Source organism: Chenopodium album, chromosome 8, assembly GCF_948465745.1.
Source record: "Chenopodium album chromosome 8, dcCheAlbu1.1, whole genome shotgun sequence".
In the NCBI taxonomy this organism is placed as follows: domain Eukaryota; kingdom Viridiplantae; phylum Streptophyta; class Magnoliopsida; order Caryophyllales; family Amaranthaceae; genus Chenopodium; species Chenopodium album.
In genome coordinates this window covers 47,137,923-47,150,705 of record NC_137841.1, presented here as the reverse complement: position 1 = coordinate 47,150,705, position 12,783 = coordinate 47,137,923, and the positions used below count along the sequence as shown (strand labels likewise).

General features: G+C 37.4%; 1 non-coding gene across 1 annotated transcript; it reads left to right on the top strand.

Moving 5' to 3' along the window:
• Positions 1-6,912: 6,912 nt before the first annotated feature.
• On the top strand, positions 6,913-7,019 carry LOC145556864 (small nucleolar RNA R71). Its single transcript, XR_014091957.1, has one exon. It is a non-coding gene; the product is annotated as a small nucleolar RNA R71 (small nucleolar RNA).
• Positions 7,020-12,783: the final 5,764 nt, after the last annotated feature.

The window sequence follows — 12,783 nt, the reverse complement described above, 5'->3', positions numbered from 1 at the left end:
CATAAAAAGATTTTCATTCGACAACACAAAGCATTAGGGTCAATGACAATTTAAGGAGATCGGTGTGGAACTATTAAGCTACCAATTACCACAGGCCCAGTACAAAAGATGGTTGAATTCCATGTTATGGACATTAAACCTACATTTAATCTTCTTCTTGGACGTCCTTGGATACATGAGCTTGGAGAAATGCCATATTCGCTCCACTAAATGATTAGGTTGAACTATCAAGGTCTTCCTACTATACATGCTTCTCCTCTTAAAATAGCAATTAATGATCAATCCCTTTTGGAAATAAACCATGTTAATGATGAAGAAGACATGCGGGAATTTGCTGCGGAGATTATTTGCACACTAGAAATGGAGGAAAGCCTTGAAGAACTATTCAAGATTGATCCATATTCCACCCAAATAGTAAACAACATCTTATTTAAGAGTAATTACTTTCCTGGGATGCCTTTGGAAATAGGAATAATGAAATCTCTTTTACTTCCTTTCCTAAAGAAAAGCTTTTCTTTTGGATTGGGATATAAGTCAAACAATGAGGAGCTCAAATCTCACAATGCTAAGATTAAAGCACGTAGAAACAATAACAAGAAAGGGACAATCTCTTTACTCCCATCCTACAATCAAACCCTCAACGGACAATTTGTTAAAGAGGGAGAAGTGTTGGGTTTTAATGAGTTCAACTCACCGCGGAATAAAAACCCGAGCCCAAGAACAAACTAATAATTAATATAACAAAATTTATAATTAACAAGAATAGAGAAAAGACTAATCTACTCTTGAAGTGTGCTTCTCTCACTCGGACGGAGCTCTTACTTGAGAAAAGTCGAGCCTCACAAATGGCAAGGACCTCCAACAAAAGTCCATCTTTAACTTGACCCGATCGGTCCAATACTTGGAGGTTAGCCACGTCCGACCAAAAGGACTACTCGGGTAATTTATGAGCTTATAGATTTTCTCTCAAGTGGAGATTCCTAATTGGGCTCTAACTCAAGTGAGTTTTCCCATATCCCAAGTTGGGTATTTATAAGGAAACTCAACTGGGAAATCCACTCCCCCATTAATGTGGGAGAGTTGATAAAATTAATTTTCTCCTTTTATTTTTAAATCAAAACCAAAAGAAAATATCCAACAACTATTTAATCAACAAGTGTCACACTTAGAGGAAGGGTTAGGTAAGGACCACAAGGGAAAGAGGGGGACAAAACTTGATCCCCAAGGCTTGGAGAAAATCGGCCCTCATGCTCCACTTGCCCTAACAAGCAGCTGCCACGTGGCAGGCCAAGCCATGCACCCAAGCAGCCCCTAGCCAGCGCTTGGTACACTGGTTGCTGCTAGCGTGGCTGGCGCAGCACCATGCACGCCATGTTGCTGCTAGCTGCTGCTGGCTGGCGCGCCATGCGTGCTGGCCCCTGTTGCGGCATGGTTGCTATGCTAGCACGCCATGCGCGCAATGCAGCTGGGTGGCTGCGGGCTGCCATGCACATGCAAGCATGGCTTGCTAGCCATACACTGGAAGCCTTGCTAGCCATGGTGCGCTAGCTATCCACCTTGGCTATACCAAATGCCCCTAGCACTCGGTTTGCTTGGGGTATTCCTATGTTAGGGGTATTTCGGTAAATTGTTTTGAAATTAGTGATTTTATTGTCTCGTCTTTAATTAATTTGACTCGACTTACGACGCTCGATTTCTATGCTCCAAGCTCGATTTCCGACATCAAAATATTAATTACTCGAGGGACTCATTAATTCCTTCCAAATTAATTCATCGTGTCGAATCGTTAGTTTGTTAGGTGTGACCCGAATGGTTCAATCAAGATTAAGCTATAATATTTATTATGCATTAATATTACTGATCGGAAGCGACCTCCACCTAGGCATTCCGATCACTCGAACTTACTCAATAAATAGCTTTTCAATAGTTTCGAACCCTATATTGGAATAATACACTTGTTCGAAGGACACCATTCCTATCAATCTTCCACTTGTCCTTCCAGACAAGTGTGCTTTTGGTGTATAGCATTTTTCCTATGTCGCTTAATGTCTCTTCATGAACTATGAGGTATGATTTATTCGTAATCCTTATTATGTATAGAAGTGTTTCTCGGAATTTGAGTCTGACTGTCAATAAGCAGATGATTTCTAACATCCATCCAAGCACGACCAAGCATTTTCACATTCTCGTTCTTCGAGAGGCCTTGTAAACAACAAAGACATGTTCCCTATTATTAGAAGGGGGACATTCCAAGTCTTGTAATATAGCTTCTCTTACTAAGAGGACCTAGTCGCCTAATTGTTGCCATTATAATCTCCATGTACAACAGACGTTTGACTGGCATCAAAATGGACTACTACTCAAACAAGAGAACTGACAATACACATGGTCGAGGAAAGAGGTTATGATAGCCATAACGAGAAGTATACTTATGACGATTCTGAAATCTCTTAAAGTATTCTCATAAGTCGATCCAGTATGGTTCTAAACCAATACCTGTTCAAATGATTTATGATAATCATGTCCTTGTAGCACAAGAAACGGTGCTATAAATCAAACTACACACTACTCTCAAGCGGTCATTAATCGTCCATAATTTTAATAACCTCGATTAGGGATAATTTTTTATTATAATATTCAATGTTAACTTATTAGGTGTTTCTTTATCCAAGACTGGTCTTGATACCCTATTTTGAATATTCTCATAATTTAATGGACTCATTATTTTAATGCTCTATTTTTCTTATTTATTTTAGTTTAGCATTTTATTTTACTTTGTTTTACTTTATTTTTATTTTTATTTTATATGTCACTCTACCCTCGTGATTGTTTTTGGTTGTAGGTGTGTTTAGGTTGATGCTTTGTTTTCATGTTCAAATCAAGTTTGGTGTTCCGGGATTGAGTCATGTGTCAAATTTCACAATTCAAAACCTTCCAAGCCATTATAGTCGCTGCAACCTAAACCTTCACCACACCCTTAACTATCCTACACCACCCCAAACAACACACACCAACATCACAACACCTCCCTGCTCCTAACGCACTCCACAACAAAAACAATAACAGCAGCAACACTGCCCACAAATCCCCAAGAGCAACAACCTCTAATCACCACGAGCTGCCCCCTCAGGCCACCGCCAAAAACCGCCAACAACCACCTCTAGCCACTCAAACACCACGCACACCAGCCAAATTGCTCCCAATTCCCCAACAAACAACAACAATTAACCATCGTCAAATAACCGCAGCGTCGCCACACACTCCACAACAGCCCCCTGCTTCACCCCGTAGCTCCACAACCACTATTTTGCCACTAATTTGAGTCCCATCCACCGTCACACACTCACCAACCACCTGTAACAGAGCAGCCACCGAATTAACTGAAAGGAATGGTGTCCTTCGAACAAGTGTATTATTCTGATAGCGGGTTCAGAATTATTAAAAAGCTAATATATTCAGCAAGGTCAAGTGATCGGAATGCCTGGGTAGAGGCCGCTTCCGATCAGTAATATTAATGTATAATTAATATTACAGCTTAATCATGATTGAACCCTTCGGGTCACACCCTACAAAATATACGAACCGACTCGACGAATTAATTCGGAAGAAATTAATTCGTCGCCCGAGTATTAAATATTTAAACGTCGGAAATTCGAGCTTAGAGCGTCAAAACCGAGCGTTGAAAGTCGAGTCAAAATAATATAAGATGAGACACAAAAATAATAAATCAACAAGACCAAAATACCCCTAGCATCGGAATTCCCCGAGCAAACCGAGTGTTAGGGGCATTTGGTATAGCATGGAGGCTAGCATGCGCACGAAGCCAAGCCTAGGCTGGCTGGTGTGTGCTAGCGCACCAATGCTAGCACAGCATGCTAGCTATGCTGGGCCTGCTGGCAGCCGCACATGGTAGCCCACCTTGGGTTGCCTTGGTGCCCAAGTGTGGTGCCATGTGGAGCATTGTGGGGGGAAGCTTGAGGCATGAGGTGGCCGGTTTTTGGAGAGAGAGTGGGGAGCAAGTTTGGTCCTCCCCCCCTCCAAATGGTCCTCACCTAACCTCTGTTATGAGCTTTCCACTTGTTGATTTATTACTAGTTTGATTATTTATTTTATTTTAGCTTTAAAATAAAATGGGAAAATCAAATTCTCCCACATTGATAGGAGAGCCTTTTCACTCTCTTGTTTTCCCTATAAATACCCAAGTTGGGGTATTGGGAAAATCACTTGAGTGGGAGTTGAAAAAGGCATCACCATTGTGAAAACCTTTGAACTCATTTAATCACTCGGGTTTTGGTCGGACCTTGCTAACTCCAAGGTAGCGGACCTAAAAAGTCGGTGTTCATCCTTTGTGGGTGGATACCGTTGGAGGCTCTCGTGTGAGAGGGGCTACAAATTTCAAGTAAGAGCCCTACTTTGAGGGTGAAGCACGCGTCAAAGGTAAATTACGATTCTATCCTTTTATGTTTATTTGTTATGCTTTATGATTATGCTTTATGGTTTTATTAATTGCGAGTGGCTCTTTGCGTCTGGGTCGTTTCCGCGGTAAGTTGAACTTACCAAACCCCAACAGCGGTATCGGAGCCACGCTCGTTTATTTTTAAAATCATAATTTTTTCAAGGTGTTTTTTTTATGGCTTAATTTTTCTGGTTTAAGTATCTAATTAGATTAGTAGCTTGTATTATCTATTTTAACCTCGTATTTAAGCTACCTTCAGTCCCGAACCCATATTTCGACCCAAAAACAGTGAATTTTGGGTGGAAAATGTGTTCTAGAAATGGTTTTATTCTTCCAGGGGGCGGTTTTTAGCCAAAAAACGACCATAATTTCAAGGGTTTTTTCGTTTTTACGAAAAATTTTAAGTCTTTCTAACCTTGAAAACTAATTTCATATTTATGGTGGTTATGTAATTGGTTCAATACATATTTTATATGCAATTTTAAACCTTTTTAAGCATGGTTACTTAGTAGTAATTTGTGCTTGAATGCTTGGTTTTATTTTTCACATAATTGCAAACTAATTGCATTAAGTGTGAAATTGTTGTTCATTGAGGCTTCCAAATATTAAAGATTCAATCTTTAATTATGTTAAGTGATTGAAACTTTATATTACTAAATTCCATGAATTTTTGTTAAACTTTATTGATTTAATCATTTTTTAGTTGATTGGAATCATAAAGTTTGAAACTTTGTGATAAAAAATTGTTTATCTTCATATTGGAAGATATTATTTTTCAAGGATTCACAAGTATTAAAGTTGGAATCTTTATTGAGTTTATGTTAATTTTTCCAACTTTCTCTTATTTTGTCAAAACTCAAAGTTAATTTAAATTAATTAAATTAATAGTGAGTATTTGCCCTATTATTTTTGTTGCACCAAGTTAAACCAATTTAATTAAAGAATGGTTCTTGGGAATTATTTTGGTTGCATGCACTTTAAATTTTTTTTATTTGAGTTAGACTTATTTAAATTTTAATTTTGCTCATTAAAATTAGTTCTGAAATTAATTTAGAATTAATTTCGAAAGTCACGCAAAAATTTTTGGGGATCAAATCCCGAGGTTAATGGCACGCAAAACAAGGCATGAACACCCTTGGCTAACCGGGCTGCATAGCAGCCCCCATGTGGCTGCCAAGGGGCTGTCATGCCCTATACGTGCAGCCATTGCGTGGCTGGTGCGCGCGGCCGCAAGCAGCGCAGCAGAGCAGCACGCTGCCATGTGCTTGCGTGTGTGCTGTGTTGCGTGCACTTGGGGCTGCTGTGGCGCGGTGATGCGGGGCACGAGCACATGGTGCATCGTTTAAACTTGGTGCATGTATTATGTACTTAGGGGTATGCGTAGACGTTGCTCGCGAAGCAATGTAGTGCAATGAATTGGTTCAACATGGCTATCAATGGCCACGTTTTTTATGTGTGAAAGTTCGCTGATGTGGGCGGTGTAACGCTTAGCGACATCGGGCCCACTCCCACTTTCATTGAGCATCTAACGGTTGTGCGAAATGTGAGCACTCCGTGTCTTAGTGCTATGCACTTAGACACTTTGGACTACGTAATTTTACTTAAAAATTGTCTTTTTAATTATTTTTATTAATCTAATTTGTTTCAATTATTTTAATAAAATTTTTAGAGGCTAGGTCTCGGTTTTGAACGGCATTGGCAAAATATATTTTTTTGACAAATTTTGGGAATTACCGGCTTAATTAATTGGATTAATTAAGTTGGATGCGGAATTTAGTGGGAGCTTCAAATATTAAATTGCTCTTATTTACATAACCGGTTAAAACAACTTTGACTAGTTTTAATTAGGCGTGTTAATTGGATTAACCACCTTGATTAGTTACTAGTTCACGCGTGTTTTATTTGCATTGTTACTTGTTTACCGTTGTAAAATGCATGGGCCATTCACAAATAGTGAATGGATGAATGGAATGTATATTCTCTCACAGGTTTTATGAAATGGCAACTAGTGGGGCTCGATTAGGATAGAAAATACGGATTGCGATCCGTGATGTATTTTTGTAAATCTAAATACGGTTTGCGTATATATATATATATATATATATATATATATATATATATATATATATATATATATATATAAAAATTATATGTTAGATGCATGTTTAGGATTTCGAATGTTGTGATGATTAACTAAGTTCACTTAAATCAAGCAACACAGAAACCCTAGGTTCCTAAATATTGAGTAAAAACTTTCCATTCCAAAACAACAGTTATCGGCCGAACGAGGGTTCATAAATTCATATTGGGAATTATGAATAGCCATCTCTTCGACAACATTGCTCGCTATATTCTCATCCAAATTCATAAATCTTCCGTTAGCTGCAGAGTCCAAAATCATTCTTGAATTATATCCAAGCCCATTGTAGAAGGCTTGGATTATCTGCCACTGTGCTAGTTTATGATGGGGACATTCTCTCTGCAAATCCTTAAATCTTTCCCAAGCTTCATATAAACTCTCATCAGCTTCTTGGGCAAAATTTTGGATTGCACTCCTTAACAAAGTTGTCATCTCTGCAGGGTAATATTTATTATAGAAATTCAAAGCAAGAGTTTCCCAGTCGGTAATACCAAGTGCAGTTCTATTCAATCCATTATACCACAATTTAGCTTTACCACATAAAGAAAAGGGAAAAAGAAACTCCCTGATTTGGTCTTGTGTGACCCCAACTAGCTTAATAGTGTTGCAATACTGTCAGAAATCCGCAATGTGAAAATTAGGGTCTTCACCCTTAGCTCCACTGAATTGCTTTCTTTCGATCATCGTGATAAACTGGGGCTTGATCTCGAATTGCACTCAATCGAGATTAGGTGTGGGAGCAAGATGTGAAAAATCTGTCAGGGATGGCAGCGAATAATCGCTAAGCTTGCGAACAGGTGGAGGTGGTGGTGGTGTAGTCATCTCTGATTCTTGATCTGTACTAAACAAATAAATATGAGAAACCGTCCCAAAGAACTTACGTTCTATGAGACAAAAAAAAATAATAATAATCTAGACTAAAAAATTAATCAAAACTAAAAATAAAATCGTTTCCCCGGCAACGACGCCAAATTTTGACAGGCTAAAGTCGTATCACCTAATCAAAAGTAATTCCTAAAACCACTAACTCAAATAGATAGGGAAGTAGGGTCGAATCCACAGGGAAACAATGTTCTTTTATTTCTAATAAATTATTATAATCTAAATTATTAAGTAACCAAAGTGTTGTTATTTAAAGGAATTATACTACGAAGAATAAAAGTAGGGAGAAATAAAAGTAGGAGGAAATCAATGAATAAAAGACCTAGGGTATAGGTTCACCAATAAATAATATTCCAGAGTAAAACATAATAATCAATCATCAATGCATAATTAATCAGATCATAAAGGGCTTTCGCTACGTATTATAATCACATAATTAATCTATTGGTATTAAATCTCATCTCTCGAATCTCGACTTAACCATTTATAAATTAATCTGCCTATTGAAACTAAGCCTAAACATCAACTCTCATCTCTCGAATCTCGAATCAATATTGCCAAACTCATACATTAAAGACTAGCGCTAATCTAGTTGCAGAGCATTAAATCATCAATAGGAAATTAATTAACAACATTAACAATCAAAGATAATAAATCATCCCTTCATATTATTTATGGATCCCCAAGAACCATAGAAATAAACTACTCGTGCATAATTAAAACTAAACTAATCAAAACAATTAAATTAAACATGATTAAAAACAATAAGCAATTAAATAAAGCAATTAAATAAAACAATTAAAGTAAGCAATATAAGAAACAATAATATATAAAGACCTCTTTTTGATTGCACCCCAAAGGCCTCTCACTCACAATTGTGGAAAGACATTCTAAAGGGTAGGCTTATTCTTGCTTCTGGGATTAGAATTGGGGTGGGTAATGGGGCTTCAACTTCACTTTGGTACCACCATTGGGTAGGTCAAGGTCCTTTATATCTTTATATTACAGGGGAAGTTCCAGTTTCCAAGGCTCATTGGTTTGTTCAGGACATAATTAAAGATGGAGTTTGGTTTTTGAATGATATAGAGCACCTTTTATCTGCTAATTTAATTTCTCTGATTCTGGCTACTCCTATCTCTACTGTCTCGAATTTCCCTGATTTTATCCATTGGCCTGCTTCGAAGTCTGGTGAGTTCACTATCAAGACAGCTTATCACTCTCTTATTTCTTCCTCTTTGCCTACTATTTCTTTTTTTACTGCTTGGAAATCTTTGTGGAAAATTACAGTGCCTTCAAAGTACAGGATGCTTTTATGGAATATAATTCATAGTATTCTCCCTGTAGCAGAAAAATTGGCTTGTTTTTTTTCTCAAATTTCGCCTTTATGTGCTAGATGCAATATGTACAATGAGTCACATCTGCATTTATTTAGGGATTGCTTCTCATCCTCTATTCTTTGGAAGGACATATTTGCAAAAATTCATCTCCCTACTGGTTTTAGCTTTTATGAATTTTATGCTTTGGATTGGCACGATTGGATTAATTACAATTTCAATTTTAGCAGCCATTGGAAGATGACTTTCACCATAGCACTTTGGCATATGTGGAAGCAGAGGAATACAACAGTCTTTGATTTTAAAATGCATAATTCTCGTGTTGTTTTTAGCAGATTTATTGTTGATTATCAATGCACTAATCATATATTGCAGGGTAAGGGCAAAGCTATCAACACTCCCAGCAGTTCCAAAGTTTTAAAGTCTTGGAATCCACCCCCTCAAGGGTGGGTTAAAGTGAACACTGATGGTTCTTGGGTGGCTATTAATGTAGCTGCTGGAGGGGGCGTGGTTCGTAGGGATGATGGTTCATGGATCATGGGATTCTCGAGTAAGTACAATGCTGTAACCGGCTTTGCAGCAGAGTTACCAGCTGTCAAGGAAGGACTTGCAATGGTGAAGCGTTTGGAGATGAAGGAAGTAGAGTTGGAGGTTGATGCACTATCTATTCAAGTGATGCTCAGGTCTGCTGGTAACAATTTGCATCATGAAATGGCTGCTGTCTTAAAGGATGTGGAGGAGATCATTGAGTACTTCGATGTCTTTGAAATAACTCATGTTCACAGGGAGATTAATGCTGTTGCGCACGAGTTAGCTGCAATTGGTTTGGAAATGAGCGTTGGCCACCGTTTGCATATGGCTTGTCCGGAGAAGATCAGGCCTATTTACAATGAGGAGTTGGCTGCAATTGTTGCTGCTGTGCAGGAAGGGAACCCAATGGAGCAGGAGGATTGATCTTCTTTCTGTAAAGCTAAATCATGTTGTTAGTGTTTGGAGTGTTTAGTTGTATTTCTGTGTTTCGGAGGGGCACCAGTTGTTGTTGTTGTTCTGCTTTGATCTCCAATTTTCACTTCTGTTGGAGATATGTAGATTGTATGCTTTACTTAGCCTCAAGTTTTGTATTCGGTTGGAGGCTATGCTTTCTCAAACTTTATGTCTCATGGTTTGTAAAACTCTTTAATTAATATATAAATCGTCTATTATGCGTTAAAAAAAATAGTATATAAAGACAATAGTACAATTGTACAAAAGCATAAACAAAACCACAAAGTTCCGCAAATAACTCAAAACTAATTACTGGAAACTAAAATAAAACAAAGCTAAGATATGAAAATTAAAGAAAAGTCAACTCAAACTAATGAATCATGAAAAACTAATGAAAAGCTACTATTCTACGCAAGAATCAAGAAAGCTCATTATAAAACTAAAACTAAACAAAACTCATCCTCCCTAACAACCCACTAACTGGGTATTTATATTTCCCCAACAACCGACATCAATCAGGTGGGCCTAAACAACGAAGCCCAGCTACTCAAAACCAATAAACATCAACGTGTTAAGCTGTAGTTAAGCTGCGTGAACAAGCCTGCACAATCGGGCACTGAATTGGAATTCTCTTGTGGGAATCCGGCTTTGGAGTTGAAACTTGTTAACTTGAGCGCAAATTCTCAATTAGCTTGGTCTGTAATAATATTAACTTTGTAAATCTAATACCTCCTCGTGAATCGAGCCCTTAATCATCGAATTAAACTCGATCTTGGGCTTTAAATATACGATCATAAAATACGATCCGACTCTAATATTTTCATAGTGGCTTAATAAGCTCGGGAATCGTCATAAATCTGCAGATTTCTACAAAATAATACCAACTCTACAAAAACACTAGAAAACGTATATTAGTAATAAAAATAGCTCCGTAGAGCTCAATTAAGCACAAATATGACCATGGGACGGGGAATAAAAATATATATAAAATAGACTCATCATGTGGCAAAGTGAATAAATTGTTGAGAGAGCATTAGATGCGACAATTTATTCAACCAAGAGTTGCTTGGAGCCATTAGCAAAGCGTTGCTTACCTTAGGAGATTGAGTGTTAAGACAAGCCAAACACTAGTAAAAAAATTGAAAAATGCACCGCTAATTGGCCACCGGTTTTTGAAAACCGGTGGCTTAATTAATGGGCGGGATGAGCCAAACCGGTTTTGCCACCGGTTCAAACCAAACCCGTGGCAATAATTAAAAGGCCACCGGTTTTGAACCGGTGGCAATATCCAATTAAATTAAAAAAAAAAAAAGCGCCCCATATAAAAACCCAAACCCTACTCACTCATCAGCCTCCCTCATTCTCTCTCTCCTCTCCTCTCCTCTCCTCTTCTTCTCTTTCCTGCTCTATCGTCTCAACCACCACCGCCGTCGTCCCTCTTCTTCCCTTTCCTGCTCTCTCCCTCATTCGATCTCCTTCTCTTTCTTTCATTTCGATCATCGATCTCCTTCGATCTCCTTCGATCTCCTTCTCAATCTCCTTCTCGATCTCCTTCTCGTCTCCTTCTCGGTCATTTCAACCACCACCGCAACAACAACAACGAAGACATGCACGAGGTTAGGTTTAATTTTGTGTTTAATTAATCGATTTTAATCGATTTTTGGATTTTGTTGGGTTTAATTAATTGTTAATTAGTCGATTTTGGATTTTTTTTGAGTGTTTTCATCGATTTTAATTGATTTTAATCGATTTTAAGTCGATCTCCTTCTAAGTTCTATACGATTTTATTCTGTTTTTTTTTTTTTTCGATTTTGAGCTTGGGTTTTTACTAATTTCTGGGAATTTTGTTTATTTTTTTTTCTGGGTTTGTTTTTTCTTTTTTTTTTCTGGGTTATTTTTTCTGAGTTTTTGTTTATTACATGTGGGTTCAGTTGGTGGGTGGGTCTGGTGGGTGAAGGTGGGTGTTCGGGTGAAGGTTAAGGTGGTGCGGATAGTGGGTTAAGGTGGTGCTGTTGGTGGGTTAAGGTGGTGGGGTGGTGACTGGTGTGAGATAGTACTTAAAAAAAAAATTTGTGACATTTAGTTTAAAATGAAATTTGACAGAAAATTCGATTTTAATTCCATCTTCTTCTGGGTTTAATTCGATTTAATTCTTGTTTTTTTTTTTTCTCTTTTCTGAGTTCGCGAAAATCAATTTCAGGGATTTAATTTTATTTTTGTTTAATTTTTTTTCCTGGGTTTTTGTTTAATTTCTGGGTTTTTGTTTTTGTTTATGTGGGTTTTAAACTGATTTTAATCAATTAATGGTTACATGCAGTGTTTTGGTTATTATTTTTTTTTTCACAGCTTATTTTAATCGATTTATTTTTTTGTTTTAATTGATGCAGGTATATTGATCAAGATCTTAAATCGAAGAACCAAGATGCAAGAATAGTGAATTAGATGTTGTATGGGGTTTTTTAGATTTTAATGTTGTAATTATATTTTAATTTAATATTGGAATTTTAGTTTGTAAATCTGATTATCTTAGTTATTTGGAACTGTTTTATGAGAAATTTATTTGTAGTTATTATATACTAGTTATTGATGAATATATGTGTGTTTCATGTATATTATTCATATATATATGTTTCTGCAACATTTTAAGTGAAAAAAATGCAAAAAAAAAAAAAAATTATTTTTTTTGGGTATTATTGCCACCGGTTAACCGGTGGCAATAGTTGTTAATACAAAAAAAAAAATTGCGGGAACGACTATTGCCACCGGTTAACCGGTGGCAATACTTGATTTTGCCACCGGTTTTGAACCGGTGGCAAAAGCTTCAGTTTATTGCCACCCCCCAAATGACCACCGGTTCAAAACTGGTGGCATAGGGGGGTTTTGAACCGGTGGCCAATTGATATTTTCGCCTAGTGAAAGCATGCTTAACCACTCTTTGTTTCTTCGGATCTTGGAATCGACTTATTCTCACCAAATTGGGGACAACT